This window comes from Pituophis catenifer, unplaced genomic scaffold (assembly GCF_029215685.1).
Source record: "Pituophis catenifer annectens isolate HBS135680 unplaced genomic scaffold, rPitCat1.0.hap2 SCAF_5, whole genome shotgun sequence".
Taxonomy (NCBI): domain Eukaryota; kingdom Metazoa; phylum Chordata; class Lepidosauria; order Squamata; family Colubridae; genus Pituophis; species Pituophis catenifer.
In genome coordinates this window covers 91,957,205-91,964,745 of record NW_027256885.1, presented here as the reverse complement: position 1 = coordinate 91,964,745, position 7,541 = coordinate 91,957,205, and positions in this window count along the sequence as shown.

Here is a 7,541-nt window from a genome sequence, read left to right as displayed (position 1 = left end):
AATAAATCGTTTAAGCATCTGGAAGCTGCTGGTAGCGTTTTCTTTGCCATCTGACACAAGCCTGCAGCGGCGGTTTGACAGCAAATACCCTGGCCCTAAGCCATAGAGCGCTTTAAAGATGAGAACCAACACCTTAAAGCGCACCCGGAAGACCACCGGGAGCCAATGCAGCTCACGCAGGAGAGGTGTTACGTGGGAGCGCCACGTCGCTCCCATAATCACCCGCGCGGCCGCATTCTGCACCAGCTGGAGCCTCCGGGTGCTCCTCAGGGGGAGCCCCATGTAGAGAGCGTTACAGTAGTCCAGGCGTGACGTAACCAAGGCATGAGTGACTGTGCACAAGGAGTCCCGATCCAGAAAGGGGCGCAACTGGCGTATCAGGCGAACCTGATAAAAAGCCCCCCTGGCCACGGCCGTCATATGCTCTTCTAAAGACAGCCGTGTGTCCAGGAGGACGCCCAAGTTGCGAGCCCACTCTGTGGGGGTCAGTGACTTGCCCCCAATAGCCAGCGATAGCACCAGCTGGCTATACCGGGACGCATCCACAGCCACTCGGTCTTGGAAGGGTTGAGCCGAAGCCTGTTCCTCCCCATCCAGACCCGCACGGCCTCCAGACACTGGGACATCACTTTGAGGGCATCATTGGGGTGGTCTGGGGTGGAAATGTCTGATTTTTATTTATTATTTAATTTGTATCTCGCCTTTACTATTTTTATAAATAAGTCAAGATGGTGAATATATCCAGCATACCTTCCTCCTCCTATTTTCTTCACAGTAACTCTTTGAGTGGGTTGAGCTGGCCCAAAGACACTCACCTGGCTTTTATGGCAAAGGTGGGACTTGAACTTGTGGTCTTCTGCTTTATAGCCTGATGCCTTAACTATTAGACCAAACTGGCTTGTTTGGTAAACTTCAACTAAACATTAACAAATCAAACAGCTTTGACTGGAAGTCTTTATACCAAATATATAGCTCCTCCAAATAATCAAAAGTTTGGAAGTCAGGTAATCTTTCAGTTTAATGCTCCAAATACAACCAAGTAGCACATCTTATGACATGATTAGTGCATTTTGTGTTATATGTTAAATATATGGTACAGTTATCAAATGCTTAAAACTGAGATTATTTCACAACACTCAATGTTCAAAATACTTGGGTTTGAACTTTGGGCTTCTAAGATAACTGATCTGTAAGTATATTTATGAAGTCCAGTTCCATTCCTATGGAGAGCCAGAAAAGGAGAATTATTGAACAGTTCTAAGATAGGTGCTGCACTTATTGCCATTCCTCAGTTGGGAAATGAGTCTGGAGGCTCCATAGATGTCAAACAGCCTTAAGAAAAAGAGAATATTGTCAATAAATTGCACCACATAAACATAATGGGATTGATCAAAACCCGGTCAGGATTAGAAACAACTACCATATTTTTCGGAGTATAAGACGCACCTTTTTCCCCCAAAAAGAGGGTGAAAATATGGGTGCGTCTTATACACCAAATGTAGCCCCGCCCACCTGCTGGCTCCTACCCTTCAGAGGTTGTTGGAGTCCACGCGTCACATTTTCTGACAGTTCCAGGCAGTGGGGATCCTCACTTCCACTCAGATTTTGGTAATGAGCAGCACAGATCTTTTTATCCGTTTAAAACAAACCCTATCAGTCTACGCGTATTTAACTGGAGTGGGTGGGGTGGGGGATGATTTTCATGGGGGCAGAAGAGGGACTTGACACCAAAGGCTCCACTCTCGAGACGCCCCCGTCTTCCTACCTATAGCTGTAGGCGTGCAGAGGCAAAAAAAGAGCATCATGTTTTCAGGCGCTGTGCAGGAGGTGTAAGGCAAGGCGCTGCCACCCAAAAACACTGTTGCCACGATCTCCACTACCTGGAGTTCTCTGCTGCCTCCCCGATTCCAAAAATGGGGCGTGCAGAAGCAAAAAAAGAGCATTGCGTTTTTGGGCGGTTCCAGGCAGTGGAGATCGCGGCAACAGTGTTTTCGGGTGGCAGCGCCTTGCCTTACACCCCCTGTGCAGTGCTCGCTTCTCCAACCGAGTCCTGACCTCCGCGCTTCCCTGGGCGGCTTCCGGAATCAGGCTCCGACCAAGGCACCAAAGGTGCAGGGAGCTTGCTGGGAAGCCCGGCATTATGAGATGGGAGCGTCCAAAAGGACTGAAGTGCTGTGTCTCTAACGGGCCTTGCTGCGAGAAAGCCAGGCTTTCAACACCTACGGCTATAGGTAGGAAGATGGGGGCATCTCGAGAGTGGAGCCTTCAGTGCCAAGTCCCTCTTCTGCCCCCATGAAAATCATCCCCCACCCCACCCCACCCACTCCAGTTAAATGCGCGTAGAGTGATAGGGTTTGTTTTAAATGGATAAAAAGATCTGTGCTACTCATTATCAAAATCTGAGTGGAATTGAGGACGCCGCTGATCCTGATGCTTGTAGGCAGAGGCAGAATTCTTTTTTTCTTCTTTTCCTCCCCCAAAATTAAGGTGCGTCTTATAGTCTGGTGCGTCTTATACTCCGAAAAATACGGTAATCCAAATTCCTGTTTGCATATACAAACTTTTCAACTAGCATAAATTTAAAGAAAGCCAAGCCCTATTCAAAAGCAGAGTACCAAACTTACGGTTGATGTTGCGGCGTTTTCAGACACAGGGAATGGGTCTCCATGTTCCCTGTGCTGAGTTCTCCCTGTTCGTAGGCCCTGAGAGGAGCCAAAACCGCCCTGTAGGGGCGGTGAAGCAAAGAGGGGTGCCTTGTGAGGTCGAGGAGAGATGCAGCTCTCCTGTCAGACCTGGAGTTTTTCTTTCCCTCTCAGCCACAGCAAGAAGAAGAAGCAGCCTAAAGATGGCTACTACAAAGCTGGGACAACAGAAGAACAACTAAGACTGGTGCTGGAGTGAAGTAGGTGAACAGTGACTGGAACTGGGGGAGAGGATTTCTTTTTGCCTTAAACTTACCCCAAGGAATAATTTTGAACTATTTGCTCAGAACTATTTGTTTAAGTGGCGTCCAAGCATTCTGAGAAATACCAGACTGGAAGAGGAGGGCACAAGAGAGAAAAATAATAAATTTTGAAATGTATAGAAAAGTGGTCTCTTGAATTGGGAAGACGCGGTACTGGGAAGGCATTTTAAAATGCTGGAATTATTTACCTATAAAACTTATTCTGCTTTTATAATTGATTTATAACTAAAATGATAATTGCTGAGTGGTAATATTGAAATCTAAGCTGAGAGTGCCACCTGCTGACAAAAGGGAAAACTACAAGCCTGGAAATACTTATGAAAAGAACTGTGAAAATATCTATTGGATTATCCCCAGCTACCCCAGGACTACTGGAGATTTAAATACAAAAATAAGCAAGCTACCGTATTTTTTGGAGTATAAAACACTCCGGACTATAAGACACACCTACCTTTTTTGGTGAGGAAAACAAGAAAAAGAAAACTGCCTCTGCCTCTGCCTCTGCCTCCCAGCAATTTTGCCTTGTTGCAGCAAACAGCAAATAGCCTGCTTTACTTTCATTTTTGTTTTGAGCATAGCTTGATTAGCACAAGAAAAAAAAAATCTGCTCCCAGCAATTTACCTCCCTGCAGCAAGCAGCAGAGGCCCGCGCAAAACAGCTGAGAGCAAAACAGCTGAGAGTCGGGAGGCCGATCCAATCAACTTGTGCTAATTAGGCTGTGCTGAAGCTGAAATGAGCTGTTTCTTCTTGCTGCTTGCTGCAAGGAGGTAAACTGCTGGGAGGCAGAGGCCAAAGGGTGGGGGCCAGTGGGTGGGCGGGGCTACATTTGGTGTATAAGACGCACCTAAATTTTCACCCCCTTTTATGTGGGAAAAAGGTGCATCTTATACTCCGAAAAATACACTACTTAATTAAAAAAAACCCTGAAAGACTTCTGATAACTTCTGGGACTATTCAAATGGAACTGACTGTTTACCTTTGGGATATAAAAAAACAGTGATTAGCTCATCCCTTGAAGGGCAACTTAAGGACTGAATAAATAGCTCTTGGACTGTTGAATAAAAGTGGAATTTTTTCTTAAAAACAAAATAAGATGCTTTATAAGGAAGAAAGAAGTGAAACATTGAAGGAGATGGCGTTACTTTTTCAAAACACAAAGGACATTATGGAGAAAGGATTTAAGGAGATTATGGAAAAAATGGAAAATGTTATACAAGGGATGATGAGCAAAGATCAAGACGCCCAGGAAAGGGAGGAGCTAACAATAGAAATGGTGGAAAAGACTGAGATGAAGGATCAGAAAATAAAAGAAGACAAAGAGGAGACAACAAAGAAAATAACAGTGATTGATGAATCAAGCCAGGGGGAAATATATTAAGGGAGTTGAAAAGAGAATTGGAGATACAGGAAGATACCTTTGAAAGGGAGATAGGGGCATGGGCAGAAATCTTGGAAACTAGGCAGTAGAGGAGGAGGGTAGAGGTGGGAAAAATACTCAGATTGAACAGGCAAGAAGCAGATGTAGAAAGAGATAAAGATCTTAGAGAGGAATATGAAAGACAAGTCAAAAAGAAAAAAGGCATAGCAATTAAAGTATTGAAGTGGGCAAGAGATGATGGATAGATGTTCTTTCGTTTTTGGTGCTGTTTTGATTTGCCTTCCTTTTCCTCTCTCCTTTCTTTCTTTCTTTCTTTCTTTCTTTTTTTTGTAGGTAGGTGACAGGATTAGAAGTTAGGTAGGATAGAAAGAAAATGTTTTTTAACAAAGGATGATATGATTAAAAGTTAGAATAAGAGTAGAAATAAGAGAAAAGGGGAATATTAGTGTATATAGTTTTATATAACAAAATAAGAGTAATAATAAGAGAAAACATGGAATAATTGAATAATGAAAGAGTGCAAGTTTATATAAATATGTATCACTATTAGAAATATATAAATTGGATTGAAAGTAATAATTATGACTAATGCTATCAGTTTTATTTGTATTAGAATATAATAAAATAAGAGTAATAATAAGAGAAAACATGGAATAATTGAATAAGGATCGATTGCAATTTTATATAAATATGTATTACTATTAGAAATATATAAATTGGATTGAAAGTAATAACTATGACTAATGCTATTACTGGCCTTGGCCTTATTATTTGGGGGGGGGGGTTCTTATTATTTTTCAGGTGAAGGAGGCCCCTAAACATAGGCCCACTGCAGGGGGACTGGTGCCAGAGCGCCGACCAGCTGCTTTGCCGGTTCTGCTCAGGCTGCTGCCTCCAGCAATCATGGCAACTTTTCATTTGCTTCACGTGCAAACAGCACGAGGTGAGGTGAGGTGAGGCGGGGGGGGCGAACGGTGGGGGAACATGCCCCACGCGCACCTGCCATCCACCTGAAACGGCCTCATGGAGGCCACTCCCACAAATCGTAGCTTGCGTGCCCCTTCTCTTAGTGGCAGCCGCAAAGAGCGGCCGCAAACAAACTCTTGCCAGCCCTAGCCCTGTTGACGTGGGGGGAGGGGTACTGGCACCAGAGCTCCTAGCAGTGGCCGGTGTGGGCTGTCTGCACAGCCATGAAGCAGGATCTGCGTGGCCGGTTCTTGCCTGCAGCATTGCCAGCGAGGATCAGGTCAGAGCCACTGCCGCCCGAGATCAGCAGGCCAGATTCGGTGAGCCGGACACATTGCTGCCACTAGGGAGAAGAGAGAGAGGAGGCGCTGCGAGAGAGCCCATTTCTGACGTTCTTCTCTTCCTGAGCGGCAGCAGCATGTTCAGCTCCCCGAATCAGGCTTGGCGATCTTGGCCCGTGAGGGGGAGTGGCAGGTGGGGAGTGGTGGGGAGGCGGAGAAGCGAGAATTCTGCCGCTCACCCAAACCCCAGATCTCCTGTTTGCCCTGCAGGCTCTTCAAGAGGAAGGCGATCAAGCTTTTGCAATCCATGCCAGCACCTCTTCTTCTGCTCCCCTTTCCTACCCCCTGGAGCCGAAGCAGAGAACAAAAGGATGGCTGGGAAGAGTTTAAAAGAGAGAATCCAAGGTGCTGGTTCTCAAGTTACACACCACTGGGGGGGGGGCTGGGGCTTCTTCTCCTGCTCCCCTTTCCTCCCTCTCCCCAGCAGTGGATGGCAGGTGTGTGTGGGGCATGTTCCCCAACCATTCTCCCCCCCCCCGCCTTGCCTTCTCACCTCATGCTGTTTGCACAGCAGCTGTACATGCGTATAAGTTTTTTTGGGGGGGCTTATTTTTTTGGAGGGGTTATTATATCACGTGCACTCGAAAGACCAATTGGGCTTATTATCGGGACATGTCTTATTTTTGGGGAAACACAGTAGTTCTATTTGTATTAGAATGTATGACACCCAGGCGCCACATTGTTCATGCATTGATGTTTGTAAAAAAAAATAAATAAAAAACTTTTTTTTAAAAAAGCAGAGTACCAATGATCTTACTTGTAACTTTTATATGCACCTTAGATTTTCGATTAGCTAATGAATTTGTAATGAAAATATTAAAAAAATTTCATATCTATTACGATTGCAGTATCCAAATTCAACAGCTGTCTTTACTGGGCCATCTGCACAACTTTCTAGCTCAAATTGCTTCCCCGATGGTGAATATTAAATAAAAAATTCACACCCTAGAATGGTGTCTTTCAAACAGCCACTTTTAACCTTAAAAGTAGTCCATATCTATGTGGACTTCGACTCTCAGAATTTTCCAGCCAGCAATTGCTTGCTGGGGAATTCTGGGAGTCGAAGTCCAGTTTGAAAAACACCACACTAGAAAGTACCAAAGCACCCTTAATCCGGCCTTCCTTTCTCAACCCCCATAACGGGTTAAATCATTTCCCATCAGCATTCACCTTATAGATGTTGCTCATCTTCCAGCAAGTTAATATTTTTAAGCATCGAGATTGCACTATGCGCTTCGCGAGCCAACCAACAACTCCGCAAGGAAGTCAACCAATGCCTCTTTTTACAGTTCTTGGATTCTCCTCCCGCCAGGAATACTTTAGAATAGATCAAATGCTTCCTGAATTTCTCCGGGTCGCTCCTTCTCTCAGCCTAACTTCACATGGTTGTTCTGGAGAAAACGACCGAGTTAAAAAAAAAAACGGGATCTAAATCAAAACCACGTTCCTCCATTGCCAAGGGAACTAGTTCCACTCCAATGTTGTAGCAGGCTCTTATGGGTTCCCATCGCAACCAAAATTCCTGAAGCTGTGTCGGCTCGCGGAAGAGTCAAGGAAACTAGTGACGTCATCGAGAAATGTTTCCCATATCAGTTCTGGGTCATCCGCCATCTGAAGTGGAAGCCCCCCTCCACATTCTGGCAGTTGCCCTCGAAGTGATGTCATTGGGGAGCGGCAGGTGGAGGATACTTTTTCCATCAATTATCATAAGGGGGGGGGACACAATATTTCAATGTTTATAGGGAATCCAAGCCTTTTCCTATTCCATCAGCAGCATAAATTATACATTAATTTCTTATATTTCTAATCATTCAGGAGAAAGGATTGTTTCTTTCCCATTTGATCTATACAGAGTGCATCAGTTTGTTCCTTTCACAAACCCTCCCAGCA